At 36.4% G+C, this 11315-nt stretch overlaps 1 long non-coding RNA gene across 1 annotated transcript; it reads right to left on the bottom strand.

The window, feature by feature from the left end:
- Positions 1 to 4151: 4151 nt before the first annotated feature.
- Positions 4152 to 6524, bottom strand: LOC140498447 (uncharacterized). The gene is made up of 2 exons (XR_011965096.1): positions 6428 to 6524; positions 4152 to 4884 (listed from the first exon to the last, which is right to left on the bottom strand). It is a non-coding gene; the product is annotated as an uncharacterized lncRNA (long non-coding RNA).
- Between the last annotated feature and the right edge of the window lie 4791 nt (positions 6525 to 11315).

Raw genomic sequence — 11315 nt, 5'->3', positions numbered from 1 at the left:
GTCTTGACTCCAGGTAGGCCCAGCACTCAATCCACTAGCACCTAGCTAGGCATTATGAGCTCGTTGATAACTTTGGAAAGAATAGTTTCTGTTGAATGCCAATGGTTGAAGAATTTACACAGTGGGGTAAGGTAAAGGTCTACTTCATCATGAACTTTGGGAAATCCTCAACCTAACAAGAGAAAATAAAATATTGGAGAATCTAGGTACTATCTGGGCCAGTAATATTTAATCTAATTTAGTCTAAATTCAGGAATTTGAGGTGGAAAGATTGTAGCAGACAGCTGTAAATAAAATTCCAAGCCATTTGTTTTTGTGTGTATTTAGTACTGACATTTCTGAGAAGATATTGTCTACCCCTTCTGTTCTCCTTCCCACCCAACTCCTTTGGGACAAGGACTCTTTTGTTTTCATCTTTGTACCCATACAACCTAGAACAGTGCTTGGTGAATAATTGATTATCAATAAATACTATTAATCACCTACTGTGTGCCAAGTACTGTGCTAAATTCTGGAGGTACATAAGGTCTGTTGAATGATTGAATTAGTGAATGTCAAGGGAAATGGAAAGTAATTCTATGCTGCACAAGAACAAGTTTGGCATATGTAAATAAATGGAAAGTTCATGGTCTTGTGGAAAGCAAGATGTTCCCCTTGCATAATGGGCTTGGTGTCTGAGTTTTGAAAATAGCGAGAAAGAGAGGGAAGATCAAGTAAAGAATATCTGTGGAATATAAGATTATCTTGCACCAAGATTCAAAGGAATGAGCAGGTGCATGAGGTCTGAGAATATGAAGCCAAAGGAACTCATTGAAGGGAGATTGGTGGATGTGGTGAGGGAATGAATGTGGGGATCTGATCTATTTTTAGTATAGAGAATACTCAGAGAGGAAGCTGTCTCTATTAATTCAGAGCAGCATTTCATCCATGATTCATAGTCTGAAAGAACTGTTTGAACACTGCCAAGATAATTAACTCACTCAAGGTCACACAGTCAGGTAGGATTTGAACTCAGGTTTTCCTAACTCCAAGACCAGTTGCCTATCTACCACACCACACATTCTCAGAAGGAGATTAAGAAGATAAAATATAAGAGAATGTTCAGGAGACTGAGGCTTTATTCAACTTTATTTGGATCCACAATAATTGTGTCTTTTTACTGTTATTTATGTGCCCCACCCTTGGCTCATACACTGCTTAGTTATGGTAGTGGCCTCCATCTGGCTCAGAAATCATGGTTGAAAATGTAGGTCCATATGGGAGCCATGCTGGCTCAGGAATTAGATAAATTTAAAGTCATGGTGCCTCAAGGCAGGGGTTCAGGGATTAAATAAGGCTTAGAAAATAGCAAAGCTGAAATCCTAGGCTCAAAGGCAAAGATTCTTGGCCTGATTCTGAGAAGGAGAAAGAATCCCCTTGAAGCTGATCAAAGTCAGTGAGGCATAAGGCCTCAGTCACTAACAACTACTGGATTTTCACAGAGTCTAGTTGTTCTGAATAGACAGTAAGCAAAGGGAAAGTAAGTGTCTCCCAAAGCACTTAGAATGAATTGCACTATCTTTCTAATTATCGATCCAGCTATCTATCACTATCTATGTATGTAAACATATGTATATGTGTATATCCACACACACATACACATAACTGAATATGTATGTAAATTTTTGTAAAATTGAGGTATACATGAAGTGCTTAGAGCACAACAAACTTGTATTTTAATTAGAAGTAGAAGATTTTGCTGGTGAAATTGTCATGGACTCCAGATAAGGAATATTCCAAAATATAGAGAAGCCCCTAGAATGACAAGAATCATTTGAGAAAAGTTTTATACTAAACATAACAATTTTAAAACCACACTTGGCCATTTTATCTAACTCTAAGGCAAATTTTAAGGTAAACTTGGGAAGAGAGAGAAAGAGGGAGGCAGGGAAGGTGAGAGAAAGTGAGTATGATTATTCAGAAACAGTACCCTAAATGTTATAGCTGTAAATTGCTGTGGTTGGGCTTTTTCAGTCTCGGTCCCTGCAATAACTGTTAGACCACTGAAAAAGAAAGAATGGTGGAGGCAAACTTCCCCACCTAAAGCTGAGCTGGGATGAAAAGGGGTAATGCAGTGCAGTATACATTGTGAAATGAGACCTTTTTCAGTTATCACCAAAAGACAGAAACAAATTCCTTTCTCACCCTGAAGACTGCATTCATCCCAGAAAAAGTGCAAACAGTCTTTATAAAAATAGGGAGATCACAGCATTTAACTTGTCTGCTGAGTATGATACAAAAAACCAGGGTGTTATGTTCTGCTACCATCGTTTTTATTAGAGTCAAAAAGGAAACTATTCAGGCCTTCGCCAGATCCCCTAAAAGAACTAAGGAAATGAAGACCTCATGCTCGACATCTATTTCCATAATTTTTCTGCTAAAAGTGTACATTAAGTTCTGAATACTTCCCTCTGGAATACTTTTTATAATCTTGATAAAATGATTTGAATGGTCCCACAGTGATGATGTGAGATTCACTATAAAACAGGTTAATATGGCTATAACAATATAGCTCAGCTTTCTCTAATAGTGTGAGTCTGACCAATATATTTTTATCTTAATTATTTAATTTCTTTAGACCTGACTTAACTCCTCCATGCCTTGGGAAGTGAATGCTGGTGCTGATAATCAATGCAAATGAAAGAAGAGAAAAGGAGAGGAGAAAAAACTCATCACTAACCTTGCCTTTTGTACTTAGGCTCTGATGATGTTTATCAGAGACTCAGGTCATGTCATAAGGTTTATTGAGATTTAGAACTAGGAAGGATGTTAGAGGCCAGAAAATCAAACCCATGAATTTACAAATGAGGAAACTGAAGATCAGTGAGATTATGGGACTTGCATTGGATTACACAGCTATTAAGTGTCTAAGGCAGTTTTTGAAACCAGGTCTTCCTGTTTTTGTGTATCAAACATCCTAACAATATTGCTTGTTCCATGATGTTTTCTTCCTTCCTACTTGAAGTATGTGGTATGCCACTACTGATTTGGAGAAAAAAAAAAAACCTGTTATCTACAAAATGTCATTAATCTGAGTGGCAAGTAGCATGCTCAGCTGATCATGCACCCCTCAAAGAAGGAATTCTGCCTTTGATACCTAAAAACAGAACTTGAGACTCTCAAAAAAGGACTTCTCCTTCAAAATAATGTGTATATAATTGGAAAGAAAAAGAGTTGATCTCAAAGATAAATCAGGATCTAACTGATACACCCAGTCATTTATTTATCCCTTTTGGAAGCATTTGAAAGTTGATCAATTTAGCGCCATCAAAATTTAATAGATTTCCTGATCCCTCTTCTAAAGGGCCTGTTTTCAAGAAGATGGTACATATCTCCTTTAGGAAGATGAATTCAGAAGGTAAGTGTGCTATCCCAAGAAGTGACAAATACAGCATGATATAATATGTAGAGGAGGTGAAGATTAGAAAGCCGAGGTTTGAAACTCTCTTATGATATTTACAAGTTGTGTGATCCTAAGCAATAACATCTTTCTGAGCCTCAGTTTTCATTAAAAAAAAGGCGAGGGACTGAAAAAATATCTATTTCCCTGGATTGTCATAAAAACTTAATATGTGTAAATCCCTTTGCAAAGTTTAAATCATTATATAAAAGTGAGTAATAATTATATTATTTATGTTCCTGTTCACTATTATTTTAAGAGCAAAGGACAAAGATTTGAATTCTACATTTTGCTTATTACCAAGGTTACTTTGAGATATACCTTAACCTCTCAGACTCAATTTCCTCATCTAGAAAGTGAGCGCTATGAGATTTAGAGTGGACCTAAACATTAAATCAGAGACCTGGGTTCAAAAGCTGTCTCTGTTATTTAATATTTGTATTAAATACACATATTTCCAGCTTCAATTAGATAGGGGCCTTCCAGCTCAATGAGATAGGGACCTTGTCTCATCTACTTTGTATCTTTCCCAGCATCTTTCAATTGTATTATATTCATAGGGGATATTTTATGAGATAATAAGGTTTTGAATTGCAATCAATATTTGAACTTCCCGTTTCAAAAAGGCTACTATGAAGACCATATCACAAAGTGCTTTGTTATCTGGATATGGTATAGAAATATGAACTGTGAATTAACTGTTCTGTAGAAATTCAAGGTCACACTCATTTATTTATTGATACATTCTAGCTATTCTAAGGAGGAAACAATAGCTTATATTTTTTAGAATAAATTTAGAATTTTTAAATTTAGAAGCTTCATACATTTCCCAGCATCTTCACTGACTTCACATCCTACTCTTTGACCTAGAAGATGTTCTGGAAGTTTTTCTTCTGTGTATATTGTTGATCAAAGCACGTCTAACCCCTAGCAGTTCCCAAGGTCATTAATGGATGTACGAAACAAACGATCATGGCATAAACATCCTTCAATAGGGGAAACTTGTCTTGCCTACTTAATATCTCTTATCTAAATCTACTTGTCCAAAGATGCTGTTCTTTTAAATCAAACCCAGAAGGACCATTTCCCCCCTTTTCCATTCTACTCCTTAGTTGTTAGGTTTGTACCACTGGATGTGTTGTTAAATCATTGAACAGTCTTTGTAAAGTACTTTGAGAGATGTCTTAGAATGATAAAGCACTGTACAAGTGGAAGAGGTTGTTGATTTTGTTGCCTGCCGTCTGCCTCCTGCCTCTGCTCTGACATGATGGAATAGCTGGCTTGAAGCTGTCAGTTATCCATGCCAATCATCGTCCTTCATTTATCTGTGACTGCTTCCAGTCAGATCTGTGGATGGCAGTTACAATGGTACCCGTAAAAAAATCTCTCTGAGGTTTGACTTGTAATTGTCATTCATATTTCTTTGAGGACTCCACTGAACAAACCTGTAAAAAAGGAACTCTCAGAGCTATTGAAGATTTGTAACAAATGTTTGATTACTGCATAGTGTGAGACTATCATATAATTTCTGGTCTATTTCAGGCCCCTATTTTTTAGGTTGGACTTCCCTTACTGGATGAAATTTTAAGTTTACTGAAAAAATTCTTAAGCAATCTTTTCTATAGCAACATTTTCTGCATCTAACCAAGCATTTCTATGAGTGGCAAGAAGAGGGGGTGAGTAAGGTCTACTTATCATTTTAGACAGACCAAGTCTTACCTCTGTTCACTTTGTTCTTTTCTTCATAAAACTTCTAAAATAAATATATATTTGACTAATAAGTTGGACACTTAATCACATACTGCATCTCCTACTTAAATCTGTGGAGTCTCCATTGACTCTTCCAACACCGTCCAATAACCTTGTTATTGATATGTCTGATTAATTCTTCTTTCAAAGGTCTCTGCATTCTAATCTTTGTTTTCCTGCTCCCCATCATCCAGCCCTTCAGTGCCTCAGTTTTAGACTATTGAAATGATCCCCCAACTGCTATCCCTGCCTCCAGTGTGTCCTTTCTATGACCAATTCTAAATAATCAATCTTCCTCAAAGCAATACTGTATACATAGACTCTTGGGATCATTAATTTCAATATGGAAGGGAACCCAAGGCAATTAGATTTACTCCATAGTAATTACTCCACAGAAGTAGTAAGCAAGAACATACACTGGAACCCAGGTCAGACTCCAAATCCAGTCCCTTTTTAATCATATCTATCACTGCCCACTCCTACCCTCCACCTGAAATATGCCCCACCAGAAATTGCCTTAATTATGGCTTGAATATTGTCTTAATTAGCTTATATTCAAAGACCTTAATTCTCTGATTCTACCTACTTTTTTGTAAAACTTTATCTTCTACTTCTCTATATACATCTTCCACTCCACTGAAGTTGGCTTAGTCAACCTCAAATACAGCAGATATTTTAACTTCTCTTTGACACTGCTAAATTGTTCATAACATTTCCTGTACCATAAATATCCTCCTTCCTTGATTACATATGTGATTGTACTGCAAATATTTTCTCCTCTCTCTCCACTGATGATCTATTCCCCATTCCAATGCCTCCTTAAAATGAACGGTATTCCTAAAGGAGGATTTGGAGAAAATACTGTTTTCATCACCAAATAATCAAATTCTCTTCTCCCCCTAATTTAGTTATAACTTCTAATTAGTGGGCTATTTAATACTTTCAGCTGACTTAAATCATCCCATTGTATCAGTAAGCACCCCTACATACAAGGGGGTTGGGGCCTGTTGTCATAGGTTCTTAGATCTGCATTTATGAAAGGAGAAGCAACTTTTGAGGGGTCAATAATCGCTTTTCTTAGTTCAACCAAATGCTTCAAGATGCCTTTTTATCTTTTACATTTCCAAAGCTACCAAGTCTCCTATCTATTCAACAAACAGAGAAAATACAGAGAAATTAAAACCAAGAGACAGGCTCTACTGCTTGAATCAAAGCAATATTGCTATACCCTTTACATACCTCCCTGGATCAAGAGAGCTTTTACATCCGAGCAACCAGGGAGCTCTGAACACATGCCACTCAGAGTCCCCACCAGAGAATCACAAGACCCTTCTCCTAAGTGAACCAACCTCCCACTATATATTATGAAGACTCACCTCCTGATTGGCTCAGAGTCAATAGGCATGAAACTCACATGACTCAGCACAGCTGCAAACCATCAAGGTTCAAAGGAGACAGAACCCTCAGATGCTCACAATTTATCCTGAGCCTAGAAAACAACTTCAAACAAACAAATCCTACTTTGCTTGCTTTTACACGCATTCAGTTCAATGGTATGGTGTAGTACAATAGGAGAGATCTATGTTCAAATAGAATGTTGAACCTGGAGTCAGGAAGACCTGAGTTCTAATCCTGCCTCAGGGACCTAATAGCTATATCACCCTGTAAAAATTACTTAGTTATTCTCAGTATCAGTTTCCTCACATTTATTATGTAAAATGTAATGTATTATGTAATAAGTAATGAATATAAAACATATATAATAATAAGACTTACTCCCAGGGTTATCTGAATCAAGTGAGATAACATAGGTAAAGTTCTTTGCAAACATTAACATATGGAAATGATAACAAACATTATAATTGTGATTACTACTACTGCTAGTATATATAGCTTCCTGTATTTACTAGGTGTGTGTGTGTGCTTAGCCTCTCTGATACTCAATTTTCTCATGTATAAAATGGGGATAATAACAACATACACAGTACTTACCTCACAGGATTGTTAAAGGATCAAATATGGAATTGTATGCTAAGTGCTTTGTAAATTTTAAGGTACTATGTTGATATAAATTTGATTAATAAAAAGAATTGCTGAGATATTCCTCGGTACCTGTTAGAAATTAAGAAGAAAATGACCCTTTTGACAGAAGGAGAGATGTACTTTCAAGTAGAAAATACCCTTTTAGCTGTTCAAGGAGGGACACAAAGATGTGTAATAACTATTTCTGAAACTGAAATTGGTCTTAGGATCTTTGCAGATGGAGAGAAACAAGAATATACTTACTACCTGAGGAAGTCAGATGTTGGGGAAAGTTGTGGCAAAAAAGATGATGATGTCATAGATCAAACATAGCACAATAAATGTAGAGCTAGAAAGGACAGTGTGACCTCTTCATCGATGAGGAAACTGAGGCACATAAAGCTTAACAATCACAACACCTTGTAAGAATCTAAGGAAGGATTTGAACTCCAGATATTTGTGACCCTAATAAGTTTAAGATCTTATCTAAGACTCTACATCATGTTTCCCTGAATATCTTTGGTGACAGGAAGTCCTTCAACTTCTTTTATATCAGTAGAATTATTTGGTATAGAGAACTGTGGCTGCTGGCAGACAGGGAAACCTCAAGAGGATGCCTCATTTTTGGTGTTGTAATTTCCCTTTGCATAGAGTTTTGTCCTTGCCAGGCCAAAAGGTAATGGAGCAACTAAGGGAAACCCATAACCACATGGCAGAACTATAGTAGATGTTTTAGAGAGTAGCACTTAGCATTGTCTAGTGGGAGCAAAAATGAATCCTATCTATCTTTGCAGCACCATGGAGAGCACCCTATTTGTAATTCTAAGTAACTGAGAATTTTGATCAATCTTTGAAGGGTGATTTTCTAATGTAAGCATTTTGTTTGCTTGACAAAGGTCCATTTTTGCTTTCTTTGAACTTTCAATAAACTTAATTTAGTTGCTATCATGCTAGATAATGTAAGGAAGTTATTTCTACTGATTTTCTAGGTGAGGACCATGGACTCAAAATACTGAGAAATGTAAAATGGAAAAGATGAAACTTCAGTATTAAAAGAACCACTAACCCATGAGTTATAAATATATTCTATTATTAAGCTCCTGAATGAACAGTGCTTATATAAGCATTCTGATGTTGACAAATTGCTTTTGAAGGGATCACTTGTCACTTTAGTACTTGAAACTATATTTTAAAGCAGCAATCATTAAAGCATTGACACTATTTTGAAAATTAAAAAAGTATATCAGCTCAATGAAATATGCTAGGTCATGAAAAATTGGGGATTTTGAATTCAATAATTTGGCGTTTGATAAACTACAATCCATAAAATGCCTAGGAAAGAATTGCATTTTTGTTAAAACCTGCTGAAAAGAAAAAAAAAGAAAAGCAGTTTGTCAGAAATTAGGCTCATACTAACAACTTTATACCATATAGTAAAATGAACTTAAAATTGATATGTGACCTGAATGTTAAAAATCATGACTTAAAAAAATTTAGAAAAGAAACAGATCATATACCTTTTAAACCTCCGTGTAGGGGATCACATAAATTGAAAAAGCTTTTGTGGAAACAAAATGAGCACATCTAAGTAAGAGAATGAGCCACCAACTGATGGAAAAAATCTTTGTCAGATATCTCTAATAAAAGTTTAGTAACCAAGACATAAAGAGATCATGTCTGAATCTAAGCTGGAATGACCTGGGGAAGACTATATGTATGTATATGCACACATATTTGTGGATGTGTATACATACATACAATAAACATACCCATCTCATGAAACACTGGTTTGTTGTTGTCCTTCATCTTCAAAGAGAACCAAAATGACATCGCCATGATAAAGTGAAATTTCAATGAGTCCGACTGTGGCTGATCAGAGCAATATGAGCTCAGAATGCTCTACCACAGGTTGGGCACAGATAGTCCATGTGAATATTTGGAGTAGACATCCCAAATTTATGCATCTTGGATTTACTTTGTACTGTCTCATTTCTGCTTTGCTTAAAGAGCACAGTGTCCTTTCTGATGTGGGCATGCCATACTGAGTGGTCCCGTGCCAGTGTCTCCCATGTTGCACAAATTCAAAGTTCTTGAGAGAGATCTGGAGAGAGTCCTTGTATCACTTTTTCTGGCCACCATATGATCGTCTGCTCCATGCAAGTTCTCCATAAAATAGTCTTTTTGGCAAGCATACACTCTGCATTTGAACAACGTGGCCAGCCCATTTCTGAAGTATAGTTTGAATACTTGGCAGTTCAGCTTGAGCGAGGACTTAAGTGTCTGGTACCTTATTTTGCCAGGTGATCCTCAGAATCTTCCTAAGAGAGTTTAAATGGAAGCAATTCAGTTTCCTGGCATGTCACTGGTAGACTGTCCATGTTTCACAAGCATATAACAATGAGGTCAGCGCAATGTCTCTGTAGACCTTCAGTTTGGTAGTCAGTCTAATACCTCTTCTCGCCCAAACTTTTCTTTGGAGCTTCCCGAACACTGAGCTAGCTCTGGCAATGTGTGCATCAATCTCACTGTTAATGTGTACATCCCTGGAAAGTACATTACCAAGGTAAATGAACTTATCTGCCACATTCAAAATAATAAGCAGTATGTGTTCAGGGAAGACCAGTACCTTTGGTATGATGGCTGCAAAACCCTTTTCAGGGCTCTTTCCACATTTGGTGTCCACCTGTTCCACCTAACTCTCAACTTTTGGCCCAAGATACTGCAACATGCACAGTAACTCCCCCTCCCCCCCACACACAATAAACTGTTTTGGCAGATGGTTCAAACCAGGCTGAGGGTAACCAAGGGTTCTCAGACCCATTGGTGAGTTAGGGGAGTGTCTACCCCAAGCATGTGAAGATGAAACACTACATAAAAGACAATGACATATATAGGAAGGTAGAGGGATAGAAAAAGATCTGAACTATACCATTCTATGTCTCAAAGAAATTTCTAGCTTTTCATAGAGCAAGAAGCTGTGACTGGGTACTTGTCCTACTTTTATATCTCCAAGAGGGCTAGTATCATATCTATTTTATTTACTTAAGTAATTTGTATTCTGGCTATCTGATTCTCTTTGGGGTTTTAGGATAAAATCCACTTTCCTTGATTGGTCTTAATCAGAAATAGTATTTTTTTTTTTTTGTATTTGCTATTTATTTTTCCCCAGTTACAGGTAATTAACATTTTTTAACATTTATTTTAAAACGTGAATTCCCAATTCTCTCCCTTCATCCCTCCTCACCCCAACCCCATTGACAAGGCAAGCAATTCCATATAGGTTACATGTGTGTATTTATGCAAAACATATCCATAATTGTCATGTTGTGAAGAAAAACCATAGATAAAAAATAAAGTGAAGAAAAAATTACTTCAATCTGTATTCAGATACTATCAGTTCTTCCCCTAGGGGTGGATAGCATTTTTCCTTTTAAGTCCTTCAGCGTTGTTATGGATCATTGTATTGGACCACATGGATCACAGCTGATCATTCTAAAATATTGCTATCACTTTGTACCCATTACATTTCATTTTGCATCAACCCATGTAAGTTTTCGAGGTTTTTCTGAGAGCATCCTGCTCATCATTTCTTACAGTACAGTCATTCCCTCTATTTCCAATTATTTGCCCCCAGAAAAGAGCTGCTATAAATATTTTTGTATATATAAGATCTTCCCCCCCCCCTTTTTTTTTACACTCTCTTTTGACATACAGACCTACTAGTGGTATTGCTACATCAAAAGGTATATATGGTTTTATAGCCCTTCGGCCCTTTGGCACAGTATCAAATTGTTCCATAGAATGGTTTAATCAGTTCACAACTCTGAAAAATGTACATTAAAGTCTCATTTTTCCCACTTTCCCTTCAACATTTGTTATTTACCTTTTTTGCCCTATTGTCTAATTTAATAGGTATGAGGTAGCACTTCAGAATTGTTTTAACTTGCTTTTCTCCAATCAGTAGTGAGTTAGAGTATTTCTTCATATGATTATAGATAGCTTTAATTACTTGATCTGAAAACTGATTATATCTTTTGATCATTTATCAGTTGGGGAATTTCTCTTGTTTTTATAAATTTGGCACAGTTCTCTATATGTTAGAGAA

Source organism: Notamacropus eugenii, chromosome 4, assembly GCF_028372415.1.
Source record: "Notamacropus eugenii isolate mMacEug1 chromosome 4, mMacEug1.pri_v2, whole genome shotgun sequence".
Lineage (NCBI taxonomy): Eukaryota > Metazoa > Chordata > Mammalia > Diprotodontia > Macropodidae > Notamacropus > Notamacropus eugenii.
This window is presented reverse-complemented; position numbering and strand designations above follow the sequence as displayed.